Source organism: Erpetoichthys calabaricus, chromosome 5 (genome assembly GCF_900747795.2).
Source record: "Erpetoichthys calabaricus chromosome 5, fErpCal1.3, whole genome shotgun sequence".
In the NCBI taxonomy this organism is placed as follows: Eukaryota; Metazoa; Chordata; class Cladistia; order Polypteriformes; family Polypteridae; genus Erpetoichthys; species Erpetoichthys calabaricus.
The window spans coordinates 247,865,330-247,884,509 of NC_041398.2; the positions used below are offsets into that span (position 1 = coordinate 247,865,330).

Below are 19,180 nucleotides of genomic sequence, written 5' to 3' on the forward strand. Positions count from 1 at the left end.
AGGGATCTCCATCTGCTTTGCTGGGCAACCTAACTTCTGGCTTCTTAACTGCAAATGCAAGGCAGTCGTATTATACAGCAGGCGCTCTCATTTTTCAGGTTCTCTCCCCTTCATGACACCACCTGATCTCCTGAGCAATCCTGAACTAGACCTCAGTGGTCACTGGCAGGAGATGATTCAAGTTACCTTGAACCCTGCTCGTTTGCCACACTGGAACAACCATATATGGACTATGCTAATCAACCTCACATATGCAATTACAATGCTGCAGACCTTCATTGGCTGGTAGAGCAGACACCCACCTGACACATCCAGACACTGCCATCTGCAACTGAGGAGTCATATGGTGCGCTCCATATGCCAGCATCTGTATGGTTAGCCACAGTTATCTGGCATATGTAATGTCATGATTATTGTTACAATGAATAGTGTAGGTCATATGAAACACTGAGTGTCCAGCCAGTTGCTAACAAGCCAGCCATCACGTAAAGCACTATCAGCAAGTTGTCTGCCAAAGCTACTTTGCCTTAAAATACACTAATCATGGGATGACACAGGGCACCAAGCCTTGATGTCTGTCAATCTCATCTTGGTATCAGAGATGACTTGTGCATTCATGTGCTGTAACTGCTTACAATTAACAAAAACATCTTCATTCTTGCTAGGTATCCTTATTGCAATATAACTGCAGTCAACTACCCTGACTAAATTAAGAAAACTGGACACTGCTGCAAATTGCCTTTTTGTGTTGGGTTGTACATCCACATCAATGAGCGTAGCACATTGTCAGTTGCTTTATGGCTTCGAGCACAATTGGCAAGATGGAGCTTAAGCTTAGTTGAGATATTCCTAAAACGTCGGCCAGTTCTCCCTGGTAGGTGCCTTCTACCAGAAAACCAAACCTGGATATGAACAGATAGAGCCCGATTTTAGGCAGCCCTTCTTTCTAATGCTGGTCCCAACTCAGCACATACTGTAATTCTAAGATTATAGCTCTTGGAAGCCTTAATCAGCTCCCAGTTATTACCCTTGTAGGCAAAACAATCATGCCAATCCACAATAGCGTGTTCCCTTTGCATGTAAGTATTTGCATAGTTTTCAAGCAGTGCTAAACAGACCATACTGAGTCAAGGCTATGAATAGGTTATAGTGTATGATATTTGTACATTTCTCTATGCAGGGAATGAATCACACCTGTGCTTGTACTTGATGCAATTATTGACAACAGGGGATTGCACTGGTTTCTAACCTTTAGAAGTGAAAATAGGTACTTCATATAAACTGATAAAAAAAGTTCTTCAGTGCAAATACGCAGTGAAAAAAAAAGTGAAAAGTGAACTAAAATAGAATCGACGCTTCATATTTATCACTTTTGAGGTTTAATACAGTATGTCACATCAATGCATATTATAACAGCAGCTTAGTGATATGAATGATCATATGCATGAGTCATCATTTAGCTGGTTTGGCTGTATTTCCCCATTTGATTACGGATTTCATCATTTCCCTTTTCCTCCAATAAATGAGTCTGGGTTGCCATAACTACACGCATGGCCTCCGATCAAGTTTTCATTTATACAGTAAATCCTGACTTTTATGTTGAAAGTTACGTATACATATTTGGAGTCTCCTTTTGTGTGTACACAAGTTTTATACATGTAATTCAGTTAAGAAATTTCAGAGAAGAGACACTGGCAGGTGTCCGTCCACACACTCTCTAGTACCAACAAAACCACCCGCATACAAGCCCAGTGGTGGGTTTCTTTAAGCCAATGCACGGACCCACGGACGGACCGACCGACCGACCGTGGAAGCGGAGGATGCCATCATCTATATGCTACACCGATCCCTCTCCCACTTGGACAGAGGCAGTGGTGCTGTAAGAATTATGTTTCTAGACTTCTCTAGCGCCTTCAACACCATCCAACCTCTGCTCCTTAGGGACAAGCTGACAGAGATGGAAGTAGATTCATACCTAGTGGCATGGATCGTGGACTATCTTACAGACAGACCTCAGTATGTGCGTCTTGGGAACTGCACGTCTGACATTGTGGTCAGCAACACAGGAGCGCCGCAGGGGATTGTACTTTCTCCAGTCCTGTTCAGCCTATATATAATCGGATGGACCGGACCGACCGACAACTTTATTAATCCCAAGGGGAAATTCACATACTCCAGCAGCAGCATACTGATAATAACAATATTAAAGAGTAATAAAAATGCAGGTAAAAACAGACAATATCTTTGTATAATGTTAACGTTTACCCCCAATGGGTGGAATTGAAGAGTCGCATAGTGTGGGGGAGGAACGATCTTCTCAGTCTGTCAGTGGAGCAGGACGGTGACAGCAGACTGTCGCTGAAACTGATCCTCTGTCTGGAGATGATCCTGTTCAGTGGATGTAGTGGATTCTCCATGATTGACAGGAGTCTGCTCAGCGCCCGTCGATCTGCCACAGATGTCAAACTGTCCAGCTCCATGCCTACAAAAGAGCCTGCCTTCCTCACCCGTTTGTCCAGGCGTGAGGCGCCCTTCTTCTTAATGTTGCCTCCCCAGCACACCACTGCGTAGAAGAGGGCGCTCGCCACAACCATCTGATAGAACACCTGCAGTATCTTATTGCAGATGTTGAAGGATGCCAGTCTTCTAAGGAAGTATAGCCGGCTCTGTCCTCTCTTGCACAGAGAATCAGTATTGGCAGTCCAGCCCAATTTATCATCCAGCTGCACTCCCAGGTATTTATACGTCTGCACCCTCTGCACACAGTCAGTCACCTCTGATGATCACAGGGTCCATGAGGGTCCTGGTCCTCCTAAAATCCACCACAAGCTCCTTGGTTTTGCTGGTGTTCAGGTGTAGGTGGTTTGAGTTGCACCATTTAACAAAGTCCTTGATTAAGTTCCTACACTCCTCCTCCTGCCCATTCCTGATGCAACCCACAATAGCAGTGTTGTCAGCGAACTTTTGCATGTGGCAGGACTCCGAGTTGTATTGGAAGTCCGATATATATAGGCTGAACAGGACTGGAGAAAGTACAGTCCCCTGCGGAGCTCCTGTGTTGCTGACCACAATGTCAGACCTGCAGTTCCCGAGACGCACATACTGAGGTCTGTTTGTAAGATAGTCCACGATCCATGCCGCTAGATATGAATTTACTCCCATCTCTGTCAGCTTGTCCCTAAGGAGCAGAGGTTGGATGGTGTTGAAGGCGTTAGAGAAGTCCAGAAACATAATTCTTACAGCACCACTGCCTCTGTCCAAATGGGAGAGGGATCAGTGTAGCATATAGATGATGGCATCCTCCGCTCCCACCTTCTCCAGGTATACAAACTGCAGAGGGTCGAGGGCGTGGCGGACCTGTGGCCTCAGGTGGTGAAGCAGCAGCCGCTCCATGGTCTTCATCACATGTGACGTCAGAGCAACAGGCCGGAAGTCGTTCAGCTCACTAGGACGCGATACCTATGGGACTGGGGTGATGCAAGATGTTTTCTAAAGCCTCGGGACTCTCCCCTGTTCCAGGCTCAGGTTGAAGATGCGCTGTAGAGGACTCCCAAGCTCCGACGCACAGACTTTCAGCAGTCGTGGCGATACTCCATCTGGACCTGCTGCTTTGCTGGCACAAAGTCTCTTCAGCTCTCTTCTCACCTGCGCTGCTGTAATTGTGGGTGGGGATGTCTCTCCTATGCTGGTATCAGCAGAAGGATGGGTGGAGGGTGTAGTACTCCGAGGTGAGAGTGGGTTAGGGTGGTCAAACCTGTTAAAGAAGTTGTTCATTTGGTTTGCTCTCTTCACGTCTCTCTCGATGGTGGCACCCCGCTTCGAGCTGCAGCCAGTGATGATCTTCATCCCATCCCACACTTCCTTCATGCTGTTATTCTGCAACTTCTGCTCCAGCTTTCTCCTGTACTGCTCCTTCGCCGCTCTGAGCTGGACTGAATTCCTTCTGCACGCGCTTGAGCTCATGCTGATCAAAGCCCTTTTCTTCTGGTTCAAAAGGCCCTTGGTGTCAATTGTAATCCATGACTTGTTGTTAGCATAGCAGCGTACTGTTCTTACTGGAACTACAATGTCCATACAGAAGTTGATGTAGTCAGTAGTGCAGTCAACAACCTCCTCAATGTTCCAGCCCGCTCTGGGATGGAAGACCACCCAGGAAAAACTTGGGTTCCAGAGTCTCTATAGTCATAAAAGATCCCTGGGCATCCTTCATAAAGAGTAGGGTGTATCCCAATGTCCAAGACTAATTGCCCTCCATGACCTAATCATTCTGGCCCACTAATCATCCCCACATCTCTAATTGGCTTTTTCTCTCACCACTTAACCACCTAATAGCTCATGTGTGGTGAGTGCAAGGATATAAAAATGTTTGCCATCGCATCATCCATGTGGATGTTACACATCAGCGGTGTTTGAAGTGGCTCCCCACTCACAATGAAAAGCACTTTGAGTTGTGAGAAAAGCACTATATAAATGTAAAAAAAAATATTATTCCCACTGCCTCAGCATGAAATTTTAAGTTGCTTCCTACTGACCAGAAGGTCTTTTCCTTGCAGCCTCTTATTGGCTTCACTGCCAAGAAACTCAGGTGTTTATGACACTGGCTGTCCCTCTTGCATATTAACATCTAACTTCCTGTGGGCCTCTACTTATATCAATTCCTTGCTTACTCGTTTTCTCTTCTTTTTGATAGAAGGCCAAGAAGTCTGGTGCTTACTCTACAGCATACTGAAGGAATTTAACATGTTCCACCTCAGCATACCACTTTCTCCTGTCCCACATCTCCTGACATCCTACACTGGCATATACCGAAACTTTTCCTTTTATCAGCCTGGTACTCTCTGTATTCTGGAGGTCATATTAAGGACTCACTTTTGCCACCATGGTGGCTCCCTTATCACAAGCAATAGGGAACCCATTAAACACCACACAACATTAACAAATAAAAAGTTACAGAAATAAAATTTCCCTAAAATCACGCTAATTGGCACTTTTTATTCTATGTTCTTTTAAAATTCTATGGACAAGATCCATTACTTGACTTATTCTAATTATATTTGCTTTGTAACAACTGCAAAATGCACAGCTCAAAACTAGAGTAGTAGTGATGGTGGTGTTAAGAGTTTTCCTGTAGCAAGTAATGCAATTTTAAATTGAACCTTCCATAGGTCGGTAGATTGAGCTCCATTTCCACAAAGCATTACTCAAGCATTTTCAAATAAGCCATTTTATTAGAAATTAAGTAGTGCATTGCTGATCTTAATCAATTACTAAAAACATACGAATGTCAGATTTCAGCAGAATTATTCAGCTCTTTACAATATAAGGCATCTTTTTCTGTTTCATGAAGACAATGAAACCACAAGTACATTGATTGACATTAATCTGTTTCATTTATGTCCTGAAATCTGCAGAAAGGGATTTTCAGTCATAAGTCTGTTCTAAAAGTTAGAATGTCATACGTGATGTTACAACTGACAAAACATTAAAATGGTGCAACGGTATCACAACAGCAATGATAAAAATGTCATTTTCAAAGCTACTTAATCCAGACCAGGGTCACGGGAGCCCTGGACTCTATCCCAGCTAGCATAGGCAGCAAGGCAGGAACAAACCCTGGACAGGGCACCAGTTCATCACTGAGCAAACACACTTGCACACCAAACACACACTAAGGCCAATTTAGTGTCGCCAATCCACCTAACCTGCATGTCCGTGAACAGTGGGAGCAAACAGGAACACCTGGAGGAAACCCACACAGACAAGCAGAGAACATGCAAACTCCATGCAACAAGAACCCTGGTCTCCTTACTATAATGCAGCAGTGCTTCCACTGCATCACCGTGCTGCCTCAAAGATAAAAAAAATAACATTCAAAATTAAATGAAACTAAACAGGGCAATAATTTAAAATTTCCAAAAAACTGTGTGGGTTTAGGAAAAGATTTTGACCAAGTGCCCTGCAGTAGGCATATTGGGTTTCGGGGTAACTGCTGTATGCCATTCTATCCATTAAACAGCAACATTTGTATTCTTATACATTTACGCATACAGAATTTGTTCATTGTGGGAGTTGGACTCTGGCAAGAGTATGTTGCATCATATTTGCTGTTGATGACCATCTCAAACAGGATAGCAAGACAAAGGCAAGACTTAGAGATTATGCAATGTGGACGTTGTCCCTTTGGACTCATCGGGCTGTTATTTACATTGTACATGGGACTAGGCTGTGCGCTTTTGAAATAAACGGCTCCAAAACTCAGGTCCTGGTTCTCTCTTAGAGTCCAAATATCTCAATAACGTGTTCAAGATTGGGGTGTAGGGGTGGTCATGAGACTGATTAATGAATGTGTGCAGTAGCAAAAGTATTGTGGACAATTGCCGGCAGTGAAGAGGGAACAACTCTATTTTTAAATACTTGGTAACAACATCTAGAAAAACTTGCTGTCCCATCACCACTTTCAAATACAGTGCAGATGGCAAATGACTGTTTTTTCACCCAGTTTGTCTCAAGCCCAACACGTGGAGATGACTGTCTAGATCTCATCTTTTCAAATAATAAAGACAGAGTAACGAGACAAAAAAAGTTAGACACTTTAAGCAGCAGTGATCACAACTTGGTAAAATTTGAGACAATCTTTGAAAACACACAAACGTACGCCAAAACGAAGTATTATAACTTGAGGAAAGAAGATATGGGAATGAGGAGATATCTAAAAACATTGAATGGGAAACAAAAACTTAGCAACTATAAATAACAGTTGGTGTCACTTCAGAGATCTTCGGATTCAGGCTTAAAATAAATTTATTCTGAAAAGCAATACAACTAAAGACTAAAGAATATGCCAAAATGGATAAATAGGAGTATTATTAAAAAAGTAAAACTGAAAAGATCAATTTAAAAAGCCTTATAATTCGGACATTCAGGAATACTGGAAACTACAGCAAGAGATCAAGAAAAGCATCTGAAACATCAAGAGAAACCAAAATAGAGAAGCCAAAATGAACAGCAAGCAATTTCTTTAATACTACTGCAGTAAAAAGATGATAAATGAGAATTTAAGAAACCTTAGGGACATAAATGGAGAAATCATTGAAATTGAGAAGGAAACAGCAAATGGATTAAACAAATATTTCTTCCAAGTACTTATAAAGGAAGAAACAAGTGAAATGCTTCATGCCAAAGTAAAATCAAACTCTGAGTTTAAGGATTTTAAAATTGAAGAGTCAGATGTGCTTCAATCCCTCAATACATTGAAGACTAATAAAACCCCTGGACCTGATGGAAACTTACCAATTGTATTGAAAGAAATGAAAGACATCATCTATAAAAAAAATTATGAAGCATATTACATCAATCACTTCAGAAACGAAAAGGGCCTGAGGATGGGAAAAATGCAAATGAGACTCCAGTCTTCAAAGAGGAAGATAAAATGGATCCTAGTAATTGAAGACCGATTAGTATTATTTCTGTGCTTTTGCAAAATTATGGAAACTATAATAAGAAATACATTAGAAAATTACCTAAATGAAAATAATATTCTAAATAACAGCCATGTGCTAATGAGAATGAAGGTACTGCCAAACCAATCTTTTTGATTTTTTTGAATAAGCAACCGTAATTGTTGACAAAAACAAAGAATACGACATAATTTACCTTGACTTAGCATTTGATACAGTCCCACACCAAAAATTAATTCTGAAACTAGAAGCTGTGGGCATTGGAGGTAACCTACAAAACTGGATCTCTAGTTGGTTAACCAGCAGGAGGCAAAGCATACAGATAAGAGGAGAATGCTCCATATGGACCAAGGTCATCAGTGTAGTCCCTCAGGGTTCTGTCCTTGGAGTGTTACTTTATCCAGTTTCTGTTAATGTATTCTGGTGTAGTTAGTAAACTTGTGAAATTCACAGATGACTCTAATATTGGAGGGATGGCAGACATTGAGGAGGCAACAAAGACAATTCAAAATGACCTGGACCATCTTCAGAACTTTGCGACACCTGGAAAATGAAGTTTAATGCAGAAAAGTGCCAAATACTACACATGGGCAAAAGGAACATCAATTATGAAAACAAGATGGGAGACACTGAACTACAGGAAGCAACATCTGAAAAGGATTTAGGGGTTTATGTTGACGCAGCATGTTCATCAACTAAGTAATGCACAGAAGCAATTAAAAAAGGAAAATAAAGTGCAAGGATAAATCATAAAAACTTGAGTCTGAGGACGTTATGCTCAAACTATATTATACACTAGCAAGACCCCATATCTGGAGTACTGCGTGCAGTTCTGGTCACCATACACAGCAATACTTGAAGCTGTGCAGAGGAGAGCAACCAAGTGCATCCCAGGACTTAAGAACATGTACTACTCTGACAGACTCGGAGAATTAAATCTATTTAGTCTGTGTGGGGACCAGTTATTTAAAATCCTCAAAGGCTTTAATAAAGCAGGTCCAGCAACATTCTTTCAGCATAAGGGTGAATTACGTACTTGAGGACATCAGTGGACATTAAGGGGAAGTGCATTTAAAACTGAAGCCAGAAAGCACTTCTTTATGCAAAGAGTTCTAGGACTCTGGAACAAACTAGCGAGACATGATATTTGAAGTAGAAACCTCGACAACCTTTAGGAAGAATCTGGATGACAAAAACAAACGGGCTTGACGGACTGAATAGTCTTCTCTAGTTTGTCAAATTTCTTATGTTTCATTGCACCAGAACTGCATGGTAATCACTGTCAGTCCAGTAAAGAGAAATACAAGGTTAATGAGATGTACCAGCGGAGTGCCCACCTGCATAAAGCAAACACCCTGATTATCAGTATATTAGAAATGTAACAACCTAGCCTAGTGTTTCCTTAAGAGGCATTAGCTCTCTGGAAATGTGTTCTTTTATATTGCAGCGTTTTAATTAACCCGAATTATAAATTATTATAAATTAAAAAGGTATTATCCCACCCAGCATGCAAAATAACGGTTACAAGCTTACATGACAAGTTAGGATAATTCTAGCTCTTTATTGACGGTTTCACGCGGCATTACAAATGGGAAGCTTATGACAGACATATCAAGCCGTGGGAATCTTGATCTGTGCAGTCCGTCATCTTTCGATGCCACGCTGTAAGGATTTTAGCCGGACAGAAGACATAATCATCTGCTCGGCCTCGGACGGAAGACATACTCTTCCGCCCGGAAGCTTCAAAGTGTTGGCCGTAGGTGTCCATCCATGTGCAGGCTCTTGGCTCCAATCCAAACAAGGACAGGACAGGACAGGACTCAAACCCCACCTTCAAACATACAGGAATAGCACAATGCCTACATACAGTTCTCATTCTCCCAACAAGGAAAGAGATTTTTGCTGACAGAGGACAGAAATATACTAGTCTGTCTTTAGGCTGACTATTCAATTCTCCAGTTGTCTGTGGCTCTCTAGCCCTGTGCTTGGCTCGGCAATTCTAAATGCTGAAGCTGTGCCCCTCTCTACCATATTTGGTCTGCCTGTATGAATGAGTCTATAACAGTGGGCACAGAGAACAGTGACATTATACTTAATAAAAACACACAGTATAACACCTAGGAACACTGTATCACTGTTATGGTTGATTTAGCTGAATGGTGTTCATGTATGTACACGTTATACAGAGCTGACTGAGATTATTCACGAGTTTAGCCCAAAGCAGAGTTAAATCCACCATAACAAAACAAAGGACATGTAACATAACTGTGGTTCTGTAGAACGGAGTGTTCTTGAAAGCTTTAATGTCTGGCAAGACATCAGTAATTAGGGACTGAACCAAGAAGCCCAGGGCAAGAGTTTTAGCCTTCCACAGCTGGGATGAGACAAACTGTATGTCTGACTGTTAAGCAGATGTGTTGCAAATCTGTCCTTCAGGGAATAGTGTCAAATAAAAGGCTAATGTTAAAAGCCTGAAATTCTGTTCACTGCTTGCATGGACTGGGTGATGGGCAGGGTCACAGGGCCCAGCAGCTTTGGGGCATCTGTTGGTGAGGACAGATTCACTGATCTTGACTTTGCCGACAATGCTGTGATCTTCACAGAGTCAACAGAGGCTCTAATTGGGGCTCTCAAGAGACTGAGTGAGGAGTCTGAGTGTCTGGGCTTGTAAAGTGTTCTGATAAAAATCAAGAGCCAGGCCTTTAATGACCTCTTGAGCATAGCCATCAGCAGTATATCTGACCGCGGAGAGAGTGTCGACCTTGTTGAGAGATTTACTTACCTTGGCAGCATCATTCTGTCTCTGGTGACTCTTCCCATGAAGTCAGTAGACAGATTGCGAGAGCATGGGGGGTTGGTTTGGTCATGAGGCTGCTGGAATGGGGTGTGTGGTGCTCCTAATACCTTTGCAAAAGGATGAAGATCTAAGCGTTTGTAGCCCTGGTGTTTGCTGTTGTGCTATATGGTTGCGAGACATGGTACTGCGTCTCTTCAGAGGATCCTTGGGTACTGCTAGTTTGACTATGTGTCGAATGAGCGGTTGCTCATGAAGTCCCGAATGAGGCACATTACCTGCATTGTGAGGGACCATCAGTTACGGCACTACGGCCATGTGGCATGATTCCCCTACACTGACCCAACTCGCAGGATCCTCATTGTTGAGGACCCAAGCTGCTACACCAGTCCAAGGAGACACCCATGTTACATCTGGCTGCAGAAGATAGATGGTCATTTCCGGAGGGTGGGACTGGACCGCTCGTCTGACTGGGGAGTTGCCAACCAGGATCCTGAGGTGTTTCATCGTGTGGTGGGTGCTGCAAACGTACTGTACCAGTGCATGCTCCCCAACCTGACCTGACCTGACTTGTGTCACATTTGCAATAGTTGGAACACGTAAAGAACTGTCGAGTGGTGCATCAGGGACATTAGGCAAGATTATACTTGTTTTTCTAATTAAATTAAAATTGCACTTAAATTTTAGATCTGAAGATTACAAGTTAATATCTTATTTGAAGTACACTGTAGTAAAAGTTTAACCTGGTCTTTTTTACTGTATTTTTTATTGTTTTTTTTTCTTGTTGTCTATCATTGACCGGCAAGTATTTCTAGTAAGGCAAAGAAAATGGGTACTAAAAGGGATTGAGTCCTCCCTATAAAAGGGTTAAAAAAAAGCCTTCATATGCAGCTGAGCTAATGAAAATTTCCTTCTTATAGAGCCACTGACTGCTAATAATGTCAACATGTATATACAGTGCATCCGGAAAGTATTCACAGCGCATCACTTTTTCCACATTTTGTTATATTACAGCCTTATTCCAAAATGGATTCAATTCATTTTTTTCCTCAGAATTCTACACACAACGCCCCATAATGACAACGTGAAAAACAGTTTGAGGTTTTTGCAAATTTATTAAAAATAAAAAAGCTGAGAAATCACATGTACATAAGTATTCACAGCCTTTGCTCAATACTTTGTCGATGCACCTTTGGCAGCAATTACAGCCTCATGTCTTTTTGAATATGATGCCACAAGCTTGGCACACCTATCCTTGGCCAGTTTTGCCCATTCCTCTTTGTAGCACCTCTCAAGCTCCATCAGGTTGGATGGGAAGCGTCGGTGCACAGCCATTTTAAGATCTCTCCAGAGATGTTCAATCAGATTCAAGTCTGGGCTCTGGCTGGGCCACTCAAGGACATTCACAGAGTTGTCCTGAAGCCACTCCTTTGATATCTTGGCTGTGTGCTTAGGGTCGTTGTCCTGCTGAAAGATGAACCGTTGCCCCAGTCTGAGGTGAAGAGCGCTCTGGAGCAGGTTTTCATCCAGGATGTCTCTGTACATTGCTGCAGTCATCTTTCCCTTTATCCTGACTAGTCTCCCAGTCCCTGCCGCTGAAAAACATCCCCACAGCATGATGCTCCACCACCATACTTCACTGTAGGGATGGTATTGGCCTGGTGATGAGCAGTGCCTGGTTTCCTCCAAACGTGGCGCCTGGCATTCACACCTAACAGTTCAATCTTTGTCTCACCTGACCAGAGAATTTTCTTTCTCATGGTCTGAGAGTCCTTCAGGCGGGATGCCATGTGCCTTTTACTAAGGAGTGGCTTCCGTCTGGCCACTCTACCATACAGGCCCGATTGGTGGATTGCTGCAGAGATGGTTGTCCTTCTGGAAGGTTCTCCTCTCTCCACAGAGGACCATCGGTTTCTTGGTCACCTCTCTGACTAAGGCCCTTCTCCCCCGATCGCTCAGTTTAGATGGCCAGCCAGCTCTAGGAAGAGTCCTGGTGGTTTCAAACTTCTTCCATTTACGGATGATGGAGGCCACCGTGCTCATTGGGACCTTCAAAGCAGCAGAAATATTTCTGTAACCTTCCCTAGATTTGTGCCTCGAGACAATCCTGTCTCGGAGGTTTACAGACAATTCCTTTGACTTCATGCTTGGTTTGTGCTCTGACATGAACTGTCAACTGTGGGACCTTCTATAGACAGGTGTGTGCCTTTGCAAATCATGTCCAATCAACTGAGTTTACCACAGGTGGACTCCAATTAAACTGCAGAAACATCTCAAGGATGATCAGGGGAAACAGGATGCACCTGAGCTCAATTTTGAGCTTCATGTCAAAGGCTGTGAATACTTATGTACATGTGCTTTCTCAATTTTTTTATTTTTAATAAATTTGCAAAAAGCTCAAGTAAACTTTTTTCACATTGTCAGTATGGGGTGTTGTGTGTAGAATTCTGAGGAAAAAAATTAATTTAATCCATTTTGGAATAAGGCTGTAACTTAACAAAATGTGGAAAAAGTGATGCGCTGGGAATACTTTCTGGATGCACTGTATTAGTTAATTGTGTAATTCTGACATAACAACCTTTACTCAGATGCAGGAAAGCCTCTTTAAAAGATAAGTGTAAAAATCTTACTGAATCAACACTAAATGTAGTAGCAGTATCACACAACCAAATCGATTTCATATAATGCACAAATCACGTGTTCATATTCCAAAGACTACAGAGTTCCATTGAACTTCAGGTCAATGTACAGTGCTGTATCGACATAATTACTGAATGAATTATGGACTGGCTAATTTTTGAGAAGGGCATTTCTGGACAGTTTTATCTTCTTTGTATATTAAGGGTCCTCTTAGAAAGAGGGGATATAGTGTTAAGATTTTTATGTTGGGTTCAGTTTTCTTTATATACAGCCATTTCTTCCAGTACAGGTATGAAGGAGGCAGAGACAATAGGCACCACAAAGAAGCTCTAATTGGAGTACCAGTTTACAGTGCACACTGTCACTTATCACACACCACTTTTGGGTCTTGTGTCTATGTGGGTTTCCTCTGGGTGCTCCGGTTTCCTCTCAGTCCAAAAACATAAAGGTTAGGTGAATTGGTGATCCAAATTTGCTCTAGTGTGTGGTTGCAGCGTGTGTGCATTCACCCTGTGATGGACTGGTGTCCTGTTCAGGGTTTGTTCCGGCCTTGCTCCCTGTTCTAGCTGGGATAGGCTCCAGCAAACCCCTGTGACCCCGTTCAGGACTAAGCGGGTCAACAAATGACTGACTGACTGACACGTGGGTCACAAGAAGGAACTAATGGATGTGTGGAGGAATTTTACATCCAGGGGCCAGACAGTATATGTAGAATAAAGAATAAAGATATTCAGTATTGATGGTCAGATTAGATTTGGTTTGTGGGCTCAAACTCCAAAATAATTTGGTGTCAAAGCGGCTTAATTTCTCCCACAGGGTTTTCAGAACACAGCTTAGTTTGTCTGAAGTTTGCGGTTTCAACCCAAGCCTATTTTAAATCTTATTGGCACCTGAATTGTATTTGACTTAAGGCTTAAGGACTTGGTTTTTGTCTGCCAGGATTATAACGTCCACTCCACCAAGTGTGTAACCAAGGAAGTTTAAAGGCCTGAGGATGACATTGCTTCCATTTATACAGCACTTAGATGTCTACTTTGATTTTGCAAGTTTTAAAAGTCTTCCAAACAAAAATACTTCACTGATGATCTTGATGAACGAACAGGTACAAGGTGCCCTGGTAAGTTCCAGATTTCTAAATCTATCCCAGGTTGAGGCCAGTACTAGGTACTTTGGCTCTTGGCTTAAGAGACTATATCTATCAAAGATATATTTTTTCATTCAGCAATTACCTAAACATTCAGACTTTGAAAAAGACTTTTTAGATTTTTCCTTTTATTAACTTTCCTCAGCCTATAATACCCTTAATTCTGGGAAAGCTCCAGTGATTGGTGGACTGCATGTGGAATTTTATAAAGTCTTCGGGAAGCAGCTGGGTGGAGAGCTTGTGAAAGTTTTACTGGAAAGCATTTCAAACAATGAGCTACTTACGATTTGCCACAGAGCAGTTGTAGTTCTGCTGCCAAAAAAAAGCAGGCCTCTGCCAACTCAACAACTGGCAATCAGTCAGTCTTTTATTGCAGACTATAAAATATTCTCTAAAGCATTAGCCATCAAACTAAGAACTGTCTCAAATGAACAGAGGTACTACATACCCGGATGATCCATTTATGATAACATTTCTTTGTCTGTGACCTGGTGGCTTCTTCTGGGATTTTTGGTTTTAAGGCAGGTTTTTATCTTAGTCAGGTGAAAGCTTTTGACAGGTGGGTCACCTGTGCCTTTTTAAAGGTTTAGCAATGTTTGGGTTTTAGCACTCTTACATATTGTGTAAAGCTTATATACACATGTATTCAGTGTTTAAAAAAAATAATGGTGAGCTGGGCTCTCTCTTTCTAGTGTCTAGAAGTATTCAGCAGAGCTGCTCTTTATCAAGCATGTTATTTTCACTATCTGTGCAGCCCATGCTCCAATGTCCGCTGATCACTGCTGAACATGCTACACACAGGCCCTGAAGCTCGAATGAAACCATCAGGAACAGTGCACTGGATGATGGGAATTGTAGTACCTACATCGGCATTTGCACAAGGTTGCAGATAAAATGAAAAGGGGAGGAGTAATATATATTAAATACCTTTCTTACTAGATCATTGACTAAGTTCACAGCAATGAACATAAAGCGCTATGGTAGTCCTGGTGCAATGCTACAGAAAAGCCACAAAGATAAACACTGAACATTAATGTTTTTCTCCATTTCATGTTTTTGTAATAAGATCCACTTAATCTCATACCATCTAAGTGCAAAATAAATTATCTTTGAGTATCACTAACACCAAAATAAGTCCCTAGTATCTCTGAATTTAACGTGCCAGTCTGTCAGGTAGCTTGCAGTACTGACTTGCCTTAATATAATGATAAGATTCTATGAAATAGAAGTGTTACGATAGCCCTACACATTATTCCAGTTTGCAGCATCTTCACTAATTTATGCCACGAATGCAACATAACATAACCAATGGCTCTGAGGCTAGGGATCTGCAGGTTGCCGGTTTGAATCCCGTAAATGCCAATAGGGAATCTGCTCTGTTGGGCCCTTGAGCAAGGCCCTTAACCTGCAATTGCTGAGCGCTTTGAGTAGTGAGAAAAGCGCTATACAAATGCAAAAAATTATTATCATCCAAGTATTGCACGGTGTCAGTTTTTAAGGGAGATAGCAACTACAGAGATCTCTTTTAGCATAGCAAGAGCAATGGTTGAGGTACAGCATTGTTTTCCAGCCATTTTTCCTGTGGTGGCACACTTTTGTAACCAAAAAAAATCCCAAGACACACCACAATTCTATTAAATACAAAAGCATCAACTGTCATACAAGTTCTAAACTATCCAAAGGGTCTTGACTATCAGAGACGGCGTCAAAAATATCAGTTTGGAGATTGGCACTCACAGACACTACTGCACTCGTGTGCCCACTGTCCCTCGGTTTTAAGAGACAGTCGCTGGTGAACACGCACCCTGGCAGATGGACCCTTGGCCCATCTACTGGTTGCTACAGTGCACTATTAGTGCTGTGTCTGCAAAAGAATGATCACGGTGCTGCTTTTATGATGGCTTCTCTACTTGGTCTCGTCCTTCTCTGACAGGTCTCGACCACCTGAGATTCATGTTTATCTCAGGTCAGGACCCAGTGCCACTACATTATTATTTCCACAGGGCACGATAAGAAAAACACTTATGTAGGGTATAATTATCAAGTCACTGATGGTGATGAATAGAACTTTAATGTATGCCCAATTAGGAGATGCTTATACTTTCAATTAAATTAGTCTTCAGCAGTGCACTCAAAGTCTACAATCATTTCGATCGTTTAGGTTTACTTTGACACATCTGTGTTTTACAGTCATATGAAAAAGTTTGGGAACCCCTCTTAATTCTTTGGATTTTTGTTTATCATTGGCTGAGCTTTCAAAGTAGCAACTTCCTTTTAATATATGACATGCCTTATGGAAACAGTAGGATTTCAGCAGTGACATGAAGTTTACTGGATTAACAGAAAATATGCAATATGCATCATAACAAAATTAGACAGGTGCATACATTTGGGCACCGCAACAGAGATATTACATCAATACTTAGTTGAGCCTCCTTTTGCAAATCTAACCACCTCTAGACGCTGTCCTCCTATAGCCTTTGGTGAGTGTCTGGATTCTGGATGGAGGTATTTTTGACCATTCCTCCATACAAAATCTCTTCAGTTAAATTTGATGGCTGCCGAGCATGGACAGCCTGCTTCAAATCATCCCATAGATTTTCGTTTATATTCAAGTCAGGGGACTGTGACGGCCATTCCAGAACATTGTACTTCTCCCACTGCATGAATGCCTTTGTAGATTTCCAACTGTGTTTTGGGTCATTGTCTTGTTGGAATATCAAACCTCTGCATAACTTCAACTTTATGGCTGATGCTTGAACATTATCGTAAAGAATTTGTTGATATTGGGTTGAATTCATCTGACCCTTGACTTTAACAAGGGCCCCAGGCCCTGAACTAGCCACACAGCATGATGGAAACTCCACCAAATCTGACAGGAGGTAGCAGTTGTTTTTCTTGGAATGCGGTGTTCTTCTTCCGGCATGCAAAGCGCTTTTTGTTCTGACCAAATAACTTCATTTTTGTCTCATCAGTCCAAAGCACTTTGTTCCAAAATGAATCTGACTTGTCTAAATGACCATTGGCATACAACAAGCAACTCTGTTTGTGGCGTGAGTGCAGAAAGGGCTTCTTTCTCATCACCCTGCCATACAGATGTTCTTTGTGCAAATTGTGCTGAATTGGAGAATGATGTACAGATACACCATCTGCAGCAAGATGTTCTTGCAGGTCTTTGGAGGTGATCTGTGGGTTGTCTGTAACCATTCTCACAATCCTGCGCATATGCCGCTCCTGTATTTTTCTTGGCCTGCCAGACCTGCTGGGTTTAACAGCAACTGTGCCTGTGGCCTTCCATTTCCTGATTCCATTCCTTACAGTTGAACTTGACAGTTTAAAACTCTGAGATAGCTTTTTGTAACCTTACCCTAAACCATGAGACTCAACAATCTTTGTTTTCAGATATTAGGAGAGTTGCTTTGAGGATCCCATGCTGTCACTCTTCAGAGGAGAGTCAAAGGGAATGAAGCACAACTTGCAATTGACCACCTTAAATACCTTTATAATCTCATGATTGGACACACCTGTCTATGAAGGCTTAACGAGCTAATCTAACCAATTTGGTGTTGCAAGTAATCAGTATTGAGCAGTTACAGACATTCAAAATCAGCAAAATTACAAGGGGACCCACATTTTTGCACAGCCAGTTTTTCACATTTGATTTAATTTCATACAACTAAATACTGCTTCACTAAAAATCTGTTCAGAAAACACCGCAGTACTCAGATGTTCAAAATGAAAGACATACCACTTATCTTTTTTCTTGAAAGGACAGTCAATTATTATGCAGGCTGAGAGGGGTTCCCAGACTTTTTCATTTGACTGTATATACTATGCCAATATGAGAATTAACACAAGATTTAGTTTTTTGTTGCTATTTATATAGGTGCTTATAATACATTGGCCTCATTTTCTTATTGCCTTCTTTTCAAATTACCTTTTAGGAAGGTATTCAAATTCAGGTTGTACTTGCTCAGGTAGTAATCTGTTAAAAGTTCAGGTTTAAGGTCATTGTTTAAATTTAAGCTATACCATTCGTTTCTTTTAATTTTTTTTTTAATTCCTTTGTGTTGATTCTACATTATTTTTGTGATTCAGTGTGTATTTACTTCATGATTTAAGTACTTATTTTATGATTAAATATTTTAAAGTTAGATGCAATTAATCATGATTAATTACATACAATGAGGCAATTAATTAGTAACTTTTTTTAAGCAATTCCCAGCCCTAAAATAATATTATATATATATATATAAAAACAAGTCACTCAGCCTAGATCCAATAAAGCTAAAAAAAAAAAAAAAAAAAAAAAAAAAATAAAAAGTTAAAAATAGAAAAGCCATATAAAATAAAATGTGTACGTTTTAAAAGAAGTTATAGAGAAATATGAGTTGAATGAGCAGCAAGTACAAATGACTGTTATTGCACAGATAATATTTTATAAGTACAGATGCATGTTCCAGTCAGTATTCAGAGTGTGTGCAGGTACAGTTTGTGTGTGAATAGTGCAATGTAGGTGTAATGCAATGTAGGTGTAATGTAAGTGTATGTAAGTGTTCAGGTGTTGCTGTTGAGGAGTCGAATGGCCTGGTGGTAAAAACCGGTCTTAAGTCTTGTAGTCCGAGCAGCCAGACTCCTGTATTGTCTGCCAGACGGTAACAAGGAGAACAGCTGGTGTGATGGATGGCTGTGGTCCTTTATCATGCTGCTTGTCTTACGCAAGCACAGATGGAGGTAAATATATAATAATTTGTTATATAAAATATTATTATATATATATATATATATATATATATATATATATTATACACACACACACACACACACACACACATACACATTGACTTTAATATATGTTCCAGCATCCGAACGGCTTTAGCGATTTTCATGAAACTTGGTACACATGTTCCTCATTGGTCGACTAAAAATACTGTAAGGTGAAATCAGCTGTAACCCACCCCCTTCTGGGTAGGGTGGGGGGTGATCTTGTATGCAGGTTATCATCCAGTTGACACTCAGAACAACCACCAGAGTGCAAACTGGAGACAACTGCCAGCATTCTTTATGTTTGAGCACCATCACGCTCCTGTTGCTTTTGAAATTAAATAAGAGTTCTATGCATGGAAGTGTGTGTGTCTGTCTGGC

The 19,180-nt window shown here is 41.3% G+C and overlaps 1 protein-coding gene across 4 annotated transcripts in view; it reads right to left on the minus strand.

Annotated features, from left to right (window-relative positions):
• The window catches only part of LOC114652371 (interleukin-15-like), a 523,178-nt gene that overhangs the window by 433,862 nt on the left and 70,136 nt on the right, over positions 1–19,180 (minus strand). The window lies entirely within an intron of this gene.